At 37.1% G+C, this 14,804-nt stretch overlaps 1 pseudogene; it reads right to left on the reverse strand.

The window, feature by feature from the left end:
• Positions 1-7,928: 7,928 nt before the first annotated feature.
• Positions 7,929-14,804, reverse strand: part of LOC124508234 (elongation factor 1-alpha 1-like) — a 30,608-nt pseudogene continuing 23,732 nt past the window's right edge.

Below are 14,804 nucleotides of genomic sequence, written 5' to 3' on the forward strand. Positions count from 1 at the left end.
TGCATGTGAACACAACATATAACAACCATCCTTTGTCCCTGGACACTAGCTTTATGGGGTCATCTGCAGAGAAATGTCTACACATATCTATAAATGGATACAATTCAGCAAAACATAATGTGAGGCACCAAGTTAACTGATGAAGAAATCAAATAGTGATTCCAACAACAATAAATTTTTTTTTTTTGGCAAATATATGTGAACCAAAACAGGAGAAAATGCTCATGGGAAAGACCAAATAATGTGTGCCAAATAATGATTTGATACTTGTGTATATCATGAAATGATAACACAGTAAGTCTAATTTTGTTTTTTTATTAATTTTTTAAAAATGTTTATTTTTGAGAGAGAGAGTGGCAGGGGAGGGGCAGAGAGAGAGGGAGACACAGAATCTGAAGCAGGCTCTGGCTCTGAGATGTCAGCACAGAGCCTGATGGGGGGCTGGGTCTCATGAACCGTGAGATCATGACCTGAACTGAGGTTAGACGCTTAATCTACTGAGCCATCCAGGCACCCCTTATTTTTTTTTAAAAGTTTATTTGTTTTGAGAGAGACAGAGACAGCAGGGGTGGGGGAGGGGCAGAGAGAGAGAGAAAGAGAGAGAGAATCACAAGCAGGCTCCACACAGTCAGTACAGAGTCCAACATGAGGGCCAAACCTGGAAAGCTGCAATTTCATGACCTGAGCTGAAATCAAGAGCCGGATGTTTCACTGAGCCCCCAGGAACCCCTAGTTTTAAACAACCATCACTACATAGATACATATTTGTTTCCTTGTGATGAGAACTTTTAAGATGTACTCTAAGCAACTTTCAAATATGCAATGCAGTATTATTAGTAACTAAAAAACAGTAAGCATTGGTTCAAATGCTTTTCAAAAGAAGCAAAAGTCAAAGTCTGGGGAACATACCTTAAGAGATACTAACATTTTTGCAGTATTTGTTAAAAGTCTGAAGAAGGTGATTCTGGAGGAAGAATACAGCAAAGAGAAACATATTAATATTAGTCCATTTTATCTTAAAAGTGGATAGCCTTCAGAATTACTATTTACATATCTCTATGTATTATCTATTGGTCTCGCATATGTGAATACATGTTTTCAGTGTCATTTTTATTGTTTACTTTTTTCTGAACTACTGAGGAAGACTTGAATTTGTCACCCATGGTTTTGCCACTTTGGATCTTTTTTAGAAATAAAATTTCTGGGCTTGAAGGAGTCTTGCAAGAAGAGAAGTCTTCCCAGAGGATGGCAAGATTTAGCTATGACTTCAAGGATGCATTTGCTTCCCAGCCTAAAAATCAATCAGTAGATGAAACAAACCAAAATTCAGTTCTCAGATGTGGGGCACAGCCCTTCTGGAACTGTTTTTGGCAGCCTGTATTAAGTGCCTATTGCTGTATCATATTGCCGGATATTCTTTAAGTCAGTGATGAGAAACTAGAATGGGGAAGATGTAAGATACAACTCATTACTCAGAAAGCACATAGTCTGAGAAGGGCGCTGAAGGGAAAGGTGACTCAAGTCATGCTCTTGTCTATAATCCCTGTGTTCCTTGCCCTGAAAACCACAGAAAGTCAGTAAGCAGATGTGGATAAGTGATCTTCCAGACATCTTGGGGCACAAAATTTTCACGGTGGGGACATGACTTTTTCTTATCCTTTCTCTTTCATATTTTCTCTGGCTGTTACCACTTTAAATAATTGCTTCTTACTCATTGTAGATATTTATAGATTCCCTGCCAAAACAGTAGGGACTTATTTTAGAAGATCACAGATTCACAGGGAACAAAATGTCTTAACGGTGATTAAAAGGATAATGTTCAAAATGCAGCTAATGGTTATTTCTTTGCTCAACTACATACAGTGTTCACTTCTCTTGATTTTTTAAACTAATTATGGAAGCAGATAGTGGGGATCCTCAGTTCATATCTCAGTGTCTAATCCCTGAATTGAAGGTGTTTAAGCAAATTATCTCTCAGATTCACTTTAGCTCTAAATTTTGGTGAGCCTGTACAATTTCTTCTCTTAAAACAAGCACAGGATTATCTAATCAAGCTTTAGACTCCCTGATCAAAAATGGCTAATGGCTTCAAAGAGCCCGTTTTAACCTAGTACTCAAATATCTTTGACTAATTCGTACCCAGTCTATGTTCGCATGGTCTCCCAGCATTCCTCAATACAAACACTCCACTGACTCTGTTGGTCTCCTAATTATATTACTAATATGACTTGTTTTCTCCTTTATTCCATACTATGTTCTTTTTCCTTACTCCTATACCATTCTATCGCTTTATCTAAAGGCTCCTCATGTTCTCATATCAAGACCACTCATGTTTCTACTCTGCCCATTTGGGAAGACTGGGGCTGGGGAGTGAGAGGAATCTCTGAAGTTGTTGGCATAGTAACCTTGGACCAGTTACTTAAGACTTTTCCAGGTTCTGGTTTTCTCATCTGTTAAATAAAATTCCTAAGAGTACCTGGCTCATAGAGATCTTGTGAGGGTGAATCCGAAGTACTTTAATGTGTTTTTGGTACATAGTAGCAAGTTGAGTAGATGATGATGAGGACATTGATAGGTATTTTTTATCATTATTGCATATTTGATCTTTGCCATGACAGATCTTGCTTACGTTTTAATCTCACCAGTTTGAAAATTCTCTTGAATGATAGCTTATCTTTCCTATGCTAACCTGTGTGTGATTTTATTGTAGAATGTTCTCCTTCACTGCTGTGAGGAAAACAGTCTGATATTTAGGAGAAAGAAAAGGCTCCTTGTCTTTGACAGAAAGCAGGCAATTTCACTCCCTCAACTCTTCCTGCCATCTGCCTTTGCTGTGCTTTGTTTTTCTGAGAATTTTTAGCCCATTCCCATTATACCTGGTCTCCACTCTTTCCTGGATCTCAGATTCGCTTTAGCTCTAAATTTTGGTAAGCCTGTAGAATTTCTTTTCTTAAAACAAGCACAGGATTATCTAGTAAACTAGAGGGCATGTTACTGAAGTGAGCAGGAACAATTATATGTCCTTCTGATCTACAGTCATGAGTTGTGACGCATGACACAAGGCAGGCAATTGGCAGTCAGCCCACTCTGCCTTCTTAGATGGCATTTAAGTCTCACTCTAATTCACAGTAACTAGAGAAAAGTATTTCTACTGAATTATTGAGTGTTTATATCATAGTACGTTTTAGTGAATATATGGGTAGAAAAATTTAGAAACATTTTAGTGGGACCCATAATATTGAATCTACCTCATGAGAACATAGAAATCATCCTGGTTTCTAAACATTTTGTGTGGTTACTGATAAACAAAAACAACACATCTGAATAGGTCAAATTTCAGTTCAATTCCAGGGTTGGGTTGTTTAGTGGCTTTTTTTGTTTTACTCTTCCAAAATTGTTTCTTAATATAATTGACACCCAGTGGCTTGTTGTTAGAAATGCTAGACACTGAAGTGGCTGATTCATGGCAGATTACTTTTGACTTGGTAATTATGTCCACCCAAATTATAGGGGTGTTTTCTCCTCTGAATTTTTTCTGTATCTCTAGGTTATACTATTTATAGGTTTCTCAGTAGAATTGGGCAGGCTTTTTTAAATGGCTTATAACTGGGCCTCAGGTGTTCGAATTGTAGGAATCACTTAAACTGGTCAGAGCTCGGGAGCTTGAGTACCCCAGTGGTGAGCTGAAATCATCCATTGTTTATCAAAGAGTTGCCATGCCATTCCTCACCTGTACAGCCCAACAATCATCAGGCACTGTGCCATTTGACTCATCATTCATTCATCAAACATACATTAAACTGCTGGCTATCTGCTCTGTGCCCTAGTGATGCAAACATGAACAGAACACATTCTCTTCACTCCCAACTGTGGCAAAAGTGTGATGTTATAAAAACTGAAGATCGCATTGGAAACTTGCTGACATCAACAAGTCCAAACAGCTCTTACATGTATTTCCTCAGCTACGAAATTGGGATAATGTCTATCCTGACTGACTTGTTTTCAAGTGATCAGATAGGCTGGTACACATGGGAGCACTTTGTAATGGCCAATAACAGTATAAGATTTTTTTTTAACATAGTAGCCTGTTGGTCTATAAGACTTAAAAGCATTCCTCCTCAAATATCCAATTTGTTAGAGAACAAGGATAACTTCAGAATGTCAAAGGATAGATCTGCCTTGTGTCTTTTAAAGCTAGATTTATCATTAGAACTGCTGCTTGAAAAAAAAAAAAAGGACAAAACTGAATTGAGGCCTGCCATAAAAAAAATACTTCATTTGCAATCTTTAATGCTATTAGGACCCTTTTATTTTTCCACAAATGTAACATGATTTTGTATCTTTGGAACTGCATAGCTCCTGAAATCACCCAACAGTGCTCCTGAATTTGACATGCTTTGATTTTTAAAACTACTCTCTACCTTTCCATTTATTGCAACTTTGAAGCAAATATGAAATTCAGGAACACACAGTAATGTTCTCAGATACCCACTTGTTTACTGTGTAACTTGTTCTCTCATTGGGTAACATATTTTTTATGTTTAAAAAAATTATTTTTAATCTTTATTTATTTTTGAGAGAGAGACAGTGTGTGAGTAGCAGAAGTGCAGAGAGAGAGAGAGAGAGAGAGAGAGAGAGAGAGAGATACAGAATCGGAACCAGGCACCAGGCCCTGAGCTGTCAGCACAGAGCCTGATGTGGGGCTTGAACCCATGAACTGTGAGATCATGACCTGAGCTGAAGTTTGATGCTCAACCAACTGAGCCACCCAGGTACCCCAAGTTTTTTGTTTTGTTTTTTTTAATTTTTATTTTTGTCTTTTTTTTTTTTTTAAAGAGAGAGGGAGGACATGAGCATGAGTTGGGGAGAGGGGCAGAGGAAGAGAGAGAATCCCAAGCAGACTCCACTCTCAGCATGGAGACTGACATGGGGCTTGATCCTACAACCCTAAGATCATGACCTGAGCTGAAATCAGGAGTCCGACACTCAATCAAATGAGCCACCCAGGCATCCCTCATTTGGTAACATATTGAACCATTATGACTTAAAGACACTCACACAGCTTGGTAAATTAGAAGGGTGTGAATATATCTGACCTGAGGAGATAATTTTATACATGTCCAATAGGATAGGGTAAAAAAATATTGCTGAGAGGAAAGGATGGTACTATAATGTATTTGATTATAATTTGTTAAAACCATGTTGAACAGATTAATTAGGGAATAAATTTTAAAATGTCACATATGTAATGTTAGAAGAACCCATGTACTTAAAATGTGGTTTTCAAATTCTTTTCTTCATGTCCTAAATTACTCACATTGTGATTTTTAAAAAAATTTTTTTTAATGTTTGTGAGTGCAAGTAAGGGAGGGGCAAAGAGAGAGGGAGAGCAAGCGAGGGAGGGGCAGAAAGAGAAGGAGACATAGAATCCAAAGCAGGCTCCAGGCTCTGAGCTGTCAGCACAGAGCCCGATGTGTGGCTTGAACTCACAAACCGTGAGATCATGACCTGAGGTGAAGTTGGTTGCTCAACCAACTGAGCCACCCAGGCACCCCTGTGATTTCTATTAGTGCAGCTGTGTTCATTTCTCTCATTTTTTGAGTCTTCTCACAGAGACAGGTTTGGTTTTAATATTAATGAACCAAGAGATGGATTGTGACACTTCACTGCCAGTGTTGATCTGATTTGTAAAAAGCTAATATATTTATGTGAATTCAGCATTTCTTTTTCTTTTCTGTGTAATAATCCATGAGCTAAATGGGTCTGAGACTCTTTGGGGGGGTCAATGTTCATGCAGAATAGCTAAAGTTGTACACCAGACATGGGCTGAAATTCCATTGAAATTAGTTTGTGGGTGGAAATTAGTGGCTGGACATAGGTAAATTGAAACCGTCTGGAAGAGTTTAAACAGTCACTGAAACGAGAGGGTTTCAGCAAGACAGTGCATTTACACAGGTGAGAGTCTGACAGTGGCTGGGGTGAGTTAGTTTCATGGTGATCCTATCCCTGTTAAATTCATTGAGTCACATTATATGCATGTATTTAGGTTACAAGAATACAAGTCTATATAATGATAGCCAACAAAGTAAAAAAATGAGGAAAAATAATCATTTGCATTTTCCAAATGAATACATTAGTGATTTTCCTCCATGAGCAGAAATGGACTTTTCTTCAATGGGTCTCAAGTCTCCATGCCACATAAAGTGTTAGCATTTTTTAAGCTGAGTGAAACATTAGCATTTAAACACAGTATTATTTTAAAGGGATGAAAGAAAACACTTCAGAGCGATAGGTTCATATGTTGGAATTAAAAACAGTGATTCATTTATTGAAATATATATTTGTTTGTACTGTTCTTACTGGGTTTTCAAGCGTAGTATTGATGATATATTTTTGCCTTATAGACTTATGTTATAATCTAACTCAAAAGCAAGCTGAGACTCCTCTGTATTATGATTAAGAAATACAGTTGGCCAGGACAAGTATCTAATTAAGGTAGACACTGGATACTGCAGGATAGTGTGGGTCTAGGTGGTGGGTGCTTCCTGTCAGCAGATAACTAATAAAGGGAGTCTGGCAGGTCTGGGGTGTTAAACAGGTTTCAGAGATAAACAACAACAAGTAGGAAAGCACAGTTACTGGGATTTCAGGCTTGAAACACATTTCAGAGATGGAGAGATGAGCAAAGACAGGGAGCAAAAAGAGAGAAGGGCTAGCAAATGGTATTACAATATGCTCCTACTGTACAAGTCATTTGCTTTCTGATCTGTATCAATTTAAGGTTACTTGCCAATTATGTTCAATAAATATGTCAGGAATTTCTTTGCCATAAAGACCCAAATATTCTATGAGATAATCAGACTCTTTTGTCCTATTCATGGTCTTTCTTCAGCTATCTTAAATATGTTCCTCTATGTGTGGAATCAAGGATAATTTTTAAAATAATCTTGGATAATGCAGCTTTTGTTAGAATATAAATACATTTGAGGGGAAAAAATTGCTTTGCTTTTTGAAAGACCTTAAGAAGATGAAGAAAAAAATACTGCAAGGATACAGAAAAGTACATAAGGCCTAAGTAAAATAGTGAGATTAAATTTTTCTTATTTCAGTCTGGCAGGGGCATATAAGAGTTTCCCTAGGGAAAGGTTATTATAGCAGACTGTTTACTCAAGGACACAGACTCAGACGGAAGTGAGTGTGCAGGAAGTTTGTTGGGGCAAGGACTCCTTTTTGGGGAGTCGGACTGGACTTTGTGTCCCCATGTCAGTCAATCCTTGAATAGGAGCTAATAGGGGAAGGGGGTCTTGCCTTCACTGAAGCCCTACTTAGATGGGAAAATAAGATTTTTAGTCCTGAAGGGGGTATGGGGAGGAGGAGATTTGGGGAGTCCATCTCTTGCCCTCAGATCTATTTGTCCTATAAGTCTAGGGAGCATCTCCTTTAGGACTCTGGTGCTCCTTGTTCTGGGAGAAACTTTGAAGAGAAAGGTTAGTAGGGGAAGTGGCAACCCCTACTGCTGCTACAGGCAGGCTTGAGGTTAAATTCCTTTATGATTCATTCTAGATCTATTACCATTGGTTAGTTGCTCTGCTGGTTGGGGAAGCTTTCTTTTGAGTCACCCAGACCTTTATTCTTGGGGGAGTCCAGTCCCCATTTACCATATTTTGCTTAGACTGTGGCTGTGGCGATTAGGGATTTTTTATCAAAACTGTGTGTGTGTGGAGGGGAGTACTAACGTCAGTCATCTGAGTGCCGAAGAAGTTCCTCTTTCCCTAAGAGTATAATATCAATTCTACCTCCTCCTGATGAGTAGGTCAGTTACCTTGTCAGGATGATATTTCTGTTTGTTTGTTTGTTTGTTTGTTTGTTTGTTTATTTATTATTTTTTTTACTAGCCTTGGACACCAGGTACCCAAGTGACACCTATATCAAATGTCCAATGGGACTTCAGCTATATCTGCTGGGGGAAGGGTTATTTGTAAATCTGCAGAGCCCAGAAGTTTGGAAATGGAAGGCACACATCGCCCAAGTGGGTCACTGGTGGTGATAGTAAAGGGGATTGTTTCTGTGCCTTTCTCCTGAAACACATCTATTCTTGTTCTGGGTATAATACAGCTTATAATGGTCACTGATTTAGCATACTGCAGGATGGTACCCCATACTGGCAGGATATTGTCTTTAATCTGGGGCCTCAGCAGCACCTTTAAGAGGCTATTCAAACACACGACTGGGCCAATAACTTCTGGATAGTGAAAAGGAAGGACAAGTGGCTATGTGCACACTGCCTTATTTCCTTTGATGTAATGAGAGTTGCTTGGTCTGAGGTGAGGATGTGTGAGGTGCTCTGAGAGTGGATCAAATGCTCTGTAAATCCTTTGGTAGTAGTGCTTATGATGCTTTATCTGGAATGTGTAATAATTCTTGTCAAAATTAATTAAAGTGCCTTCTGGGCCAGAAAGGCTCCTTTGTAGCTAGCTGACCACGAAGAGGCCAGTTGTTCTCCATAGGATAGCGCTGTATCAGGGCTCATGATTGGTTTTTGTCATGTCATTTGACAGTGGCAGTAGTAGATAATCCTTGTTGTGTGAGCTTATATGCAATTTGGTTTATGCATGCCTCAATTTCTACCATAATATCAATAGGCCTGTTATGAGCACATGAGGATTTTTTTCTTTTTTTAAAGAAAGTTAAAGGCTTAAACTTCTTTTTTTAATTGCATCAAGGAACAACCTGAAGAATTTTGAACCACTTTCCTGATTTGAGAATGCTGGTCCAGAATCCCCATGGGTAATGCTTCAACAAACCATCTCATGGATATGTGGTCTGCCTTTTGCAGTCCCCCATTCATATGCTATTTCCATTTTTTAACAAAGAATTTGAGTAAGTAACCATCTTTCAGTAAAAGCTCAAAGTCAGATACTAATTCAGAAACAATTGATCCTCAATCTGTTAATATTTATATGTTTAAAGTTTTTTTTCATTACTAGACTTGACGTCAGTGTCATTCAAAGTTTGTGGACACTGCTCTGTGTAAAAATACTCCAATGGAAGAATCCTAATAGCTCCTAGAAGCATAAACATCTTAAGCAGAACCTGCCATCATGGATCAAAAACTCTGTTGATACCTACAATTTCCAAGTGCACATAATACACTTTGGTGGTCCTAAACTTCTAGGTATGCCCCACATGTAGAATTGGAACTTAAAACACTATGTCCACCAACTCAAGGAAGCTAAATTGTGAGTAGAATTTCTTTTTCCAAATTCTTGGACTTTAAAAAATGACCTGTCAGTTACAAGTTTCAGGAACTTCCTTGAAAATGTATGGGCAAAGAAATGTTGCTGTAATCTCTTGTTGGAAGAGTGAAGTCTTACTATAGGGGATGTAGATCTTAATTTGATTCACTTTGATTTGAGAGAAAATCCAGTAAGAGAAGAGTGTGATTAAATAAACCCATGAAGCTAAACTGATCAAAATCTCAATTAACTATCTTTCTTTCTTTCTTTCTTTCATCCTTTTCTTTCTTTCTTTCTTTCTTTCATCCTTTTCTTTCTTTCTTTCTTTCTTTCTTTCTTTCTTTCTTTCTCTTTCTCTCTTTCTCTTTCTTTCTTTCTCTCTTTCTCTTTCTTTCTTTCTTTCTTTCTCTCTTTCTCTCTTTCTCTTTCTCTTTCTTTCTTTCTCTCTTTCTTTCTCTCTTTCTTTCTCTCTTTCTTTCTCTCTTTCTTTCTCTCTTTCTTTCTTTCTTTTGTTTTTTGCCACACATAGATTTCATGAGAAAGAGGCAAAGAGTAAGAAATCCTTCATGTTCAAGATTTATCTTGCTCCAAAAATGCATCTTCCAGGGATGCATGACTCCTACCTTATTTCAATCCAATGTGAGAACATCCCACATCCTCAATTCTATGCAGTGGTAATGTTTAAAATAATTACTTGGAGGTACCACAGGGCCTACAATGATCCAAAGAAAATTCAGTTATGTTCAGAGATTGTTCCTATTTAGGAAAGAAAACTTGTTAGTGTACTTGCAAAAAAAAAACCCCAAGAAACAAAAAACAAACAAATAAAAAACAAAAAAATCAAAAACAAAACCGCACTTTGAATAGTGCAGAGGTGAGAGACTGACAATTTTCCAAATTAACTTGCAGTTAGTCAGATAGGATAGTCTATTTCTCAAGTATTCTGCTCATTCATGGTCTTACTGTGTTTGAATAAACCCATACCTCAGTTGGGGGCATCCATGTCCTCCAAAGTTTAGGCAAAACAGTTCCTTAAAACTCCCAATTTCACAGTGTTTGGACGTTTCTGAGTTGATTTCTTCAGGGTTTACTTGTTTTCCCTTTGTGGGAGACTATTACATTTTTGTTGCTTCCTAGTTGCAAAGGATTCTTTCTAGAATTCATAATAAGAAAATCTAACCACACCAAATATATAAGGATTTTTATGGCTCTGGTTAGAAAACTAACAACAGACAACAGGCAGTCAGTAGCTGCCATGCTGTCCCAATCTACCACCCCTGTTCTGGGGCCATCCCCCCTCCAGAACTTTCATAGGCTGGACTTCTGGCCAAGTGACCTTCTCCACAGAGTATAGTCCCATAGTCTTAAAGGGGGTGACTGACCCATCAGGCTAATAATTTACAGATGTCCTGCCTTGTTCCCTTCTGTATCCCTTTGGGTTCTAATGAACAATATCTATATCAGAGTGAGTTTTTGTTTTCTGTCAAATGCTTATTTTAAATTTCTTCTTCTTCCCCCAGTCCTTGAAGAATAAGGAGCTCTTGACTCTACAGTTCTAACAATCTTAATTCAGTTCAGTTGACTCATTTTATGGATAAAAGTAAAACTCAGACCAGGGAATTGATTTCCGAAAAAAAAAAAAAAAGTAAAGCTATTTAGAAGCAGAGCTAATACTGTAACATAGGTCTTGTGCCTATTGGGCCAATACCCCTTTCTACATGTGTCACTTTTTTGCTCCTTTTCAGCTTGGGATTGTAGTGATGAGGGATCACAGGATTGTTTATGTACTTTCTATGTCTATTAGAACTATAAACTTGAATGTATGTTTCCTGTGATATTTAATCATGTAATAGAAGGAGATAATGTAATTTCCTGTCCTGCAAATCATGAAAAAATACCTTCTGTATTTTGCTAATGTTTGATATATTGTTATTGGAATATAAAAAAATTTCCATAGTGTAAGTGGGCATAAATTCTTTTATGTTTCTCTTTCCCTGTTGGGATATGCTGACACAAGGCAACGATTGGTTACATTACATTAGGAGAACAACAGTTTAAAAGAAAATCACCATAAGTTTAGTGATGGCGGGGGTTTTTTTCTATTGAATGGAAAAATTGTTCAGCTTTTGTGTCTATGTGGGTAACCTCTTCTGTGTCTGGGTTTATCTTAGTCATAAGGCAATCACATGGTATGAGAACATTAGAAAACTATAGGAAAACAAAATCCAGCAGATAGTTGAAGACATGTTTACTCCAAATAAATGTTTTTAAAATTCCCAGCTTTTAATAAAACTTTGAACCCACAGAAAAGTGGCAAAGGTAGTATGATAAGGATACATATAGCCCTTACCTAAGCTCAGTAGTGGCTAACATTTTCATTTTCTGGTATTTGATTCTTTTTCTTTTTCCCTACACACACACACACACACACACACACACACACACACACACACACTTTAGTGAAAGTAAGTGACTTACTTTTGACAGTAAGTCACACACATCAGGATACTATGCCCAATAGTTCTTGAGGTTTTTTTCTTAAGAACAAGGACATTTTTGTATTTATTACAACAACAATTACAGAAAAGACATTTGCCACTGATAGTATTTTCTGATACACAGTCTAAATGTAAATAACTCCAGTTGTCCCCAAATATCCTTTGTATCAAAGAGAAATCACACACTGGTTTTCTTACTATATGTCTCTAATCTCTTTAAAATATAGCTCGCCCTCTGTTTTATTTCTTTCTTTTTCTTTTTTTCTTTTCTTTTTTTTTTTTGTCTTTCAAAACATCAACATTTTTGAAGAGTTCAGACCAATTGTCCTGTGAGACACTCCTCAAAGTGGATTGTCTGATTGTTTCCTCTGGATTAGATTATGGTTAAAATGTCTGGGCCAGATACTACATGTTTCCCATTACATCACATCAGGAAGTTTATAATGTCAGTTTGTCCCAATATTGGTGAAGATACATATGATCTCTTCATTTTAAATGTAGCTTTCCACCTTTGTAATTAATTAAAATCTGGCGAATAATAATTAGAAAGTCCTATCTTTTTCTTTTTTTTTTTTTTTGTCACCCATCTTTTAGCCTATGGGAAAAACGTTTCTCCAAGGAGCCTACTCTCCTTTTAGTGATGAATGGTATTTAGAAACCGGCTCCAGGAGCTACATGTGCTCAGTGGTACTGAACTGCCATGACTGCTGTGTACTTTAACTGAACAGACCGAGGAAGGTTGTATGTAATTCCTCTTCCCTCATTCCCAAGTGTTTCTCTTTCCGTATTAAAAACAACAACAAAAACCTTGATTCTCAACATCAGCTTATTTACTGTATTATAAAGGACATACAAAAGAGTTTCAGAATCACTGTCCTCAGTAGCAACAAAACTACAAAATAAATTTCAAGATTTCTTAATTGCTCTTTTCTTCTTAAAAATACCTTACTTAAGGTTTAGAATCAGAGTACTATGTTATTTGAATTATTTTTGTGTGGTGGTCAAATTAATACATAGCTAGGGCAAAGTTATTTTTGTTCCTATTTGATTTTAGTGTTTGTCTTTCTTCATTCTATTTTAACTTAATTTTACTTTTGGATGTGAAAACGACGTAGTTCAAAATCAAAACAATGAAAATAATAGGCTCAGAGAAGTCTTATTCTTATTCTTAACACTATCCCTTTCACTTAATTCTCTTTCATTCTGTAGATAACCATTTTCATTGTGTTTAATCATTCCTGTTTATTTTGAATTGCAAAAATAGCTGAAGTGCATGCATAGACACATTTTAACTTTTATTTCCATTTTCTGTGTGTAATAGCATTATAGATACGTATCTGTACACATCCTCCTGAACACTAACTCTTTTTGATAATAGCCATTCTAATGAAAATGAAGTAATATATCATTGTGGTTTTGATTTGCATTTCCCTGATGATTAATGATGAGCATCTTTTCATGTACCTCTTGGCCATCTGCAGCTCTTCTTGGGAAAAATGTGTATTCAGATCCCCAATTTTTTTTTTAATTTTTAAAAAATTTTTTTTCAACGTTTATTTATTTTTGGGTTAGAGAGAGACAGAGCATGAACGGGGGAGGGGCAGAGAGAGAGGGAGACACAGAATCGGAAACAGGCTCCAGGCTCTGAGCCATCAGCCCAGAGCCTGACGCGGGGCTCGAACTCCCGGACCGCGAGATCGTGACCTGGCTGAAGTCGGACGCTTAACCGACTGCGCCACCCAGGCGCCCCTTTTTAATTTTTTTAAGTGTTTATTTATTTTTGAGAGAGACAGAGACAGAATGCAAGTGGATTAGGGGCAGAGAGAGAGGGAGACACAGAATCTGAAGCAGGCTCCAGGCTCCGAGCTGTCAGCACAGAGCCCGACGTGGGGCTCGAATTCACGAGCTTTGAGATCATGACCTGAGCCGAAGTCGGACGCTCAACCGACTGAGCCACCCAGGTGCCCCCAGATCCCCAATTTTTAAAATATTTTTTGTTAGTTGTATGAATTTTTTAAATACATTTTGGATATTAACCCTTTATCAGATATATAATTTGCCAATATTTTTCCCATTAAGTAGATTATATATATCAGTATTTGTTTCTCCTAATGTGACTGGATTCTTAATATCTTAAGATAGAAAGAACCAACTACATTGTCTTCTACTACTTGTAAGATTGCAAATTTTTTACATTTAGATCTCTGACCTATTTGGAGTTGACTCTTATTTATGGTATGGGGTATGGAACCAATTTTATCTTTTTGCAAATGGCTATCCAGTTAACCCAACACACTTTATCTTTTCCTTGATGATTTGGAACAGTGTTCATGTCATCTACTGCATTTTCTTATGTATTAACTATATGTAAACAGTACTATTAAGTCTTTCCATATATTCATATATAAATTATATATATATTTTTTTCAAATAAAGTATAGCGGATCCACAATGTTACAATAGTTTTAGGTATACACCATAGTGATTTGACTAGTTTATACATGGTATGTTCACCACAGTGTAGCTACCATCTGTCCCCTTTATTCACTATCATGGTATCATTGATGGTCTTCCTTATGCTGCACCTTTTATTCTTGTGACTTACTCATTCTGTAACTGGAAGTCTGTATGTATCTCCCTCTGCCCTTCATCCATTTTTGCCACCACCAATCTCCCCTACCCACTAGCAAACATCAGTTTGTTCCCTTTATTAATAGGTCTGATTCTGCTCTTTCCTTTTTTTTTTTTTTTTTTTTTTGAGATTCCATTTAAGAGTTGAATTGTAGGGAATTTCTTTCTCAGTCTGATTTCTTTCACTTAGCATAATACCCTCTAGGTCCATCCATGTTGTTTAAAATGACACAATTTCATCCTTATGGATATATAATATTCTGTATATATACACCACATTTTCCTTATCCATTCATCTGTATTAATTATAGAGGCTCTTTTGATTTAATATCTTTCATGATCAGTCTCCCCAATGGCTCTTTTTTTCCCTAAGTGTTGTCCTAAATATTATTACATGTATCCTCATAACTTAGGAATTAACTTATCTAATTCTAGATAA

This window comes from Lynx rufus, unplaced genomic scaffold (genome assembly GCF_022079265.1).
Source record: "Lynx rufus isolate CCGP_SWC_20201006 ecotype Redwood Valley unplaced genomic scaffold, mLynRuf1.p SCAF_13, whole genome shotgun sequence".
NCBI classification, from domain to species: domain Eukaryota; kingdom Metazoa; phylum Chordata; class Mammalia; order Carnivora; family Felidae; genus Lynx; species Lynx rufus.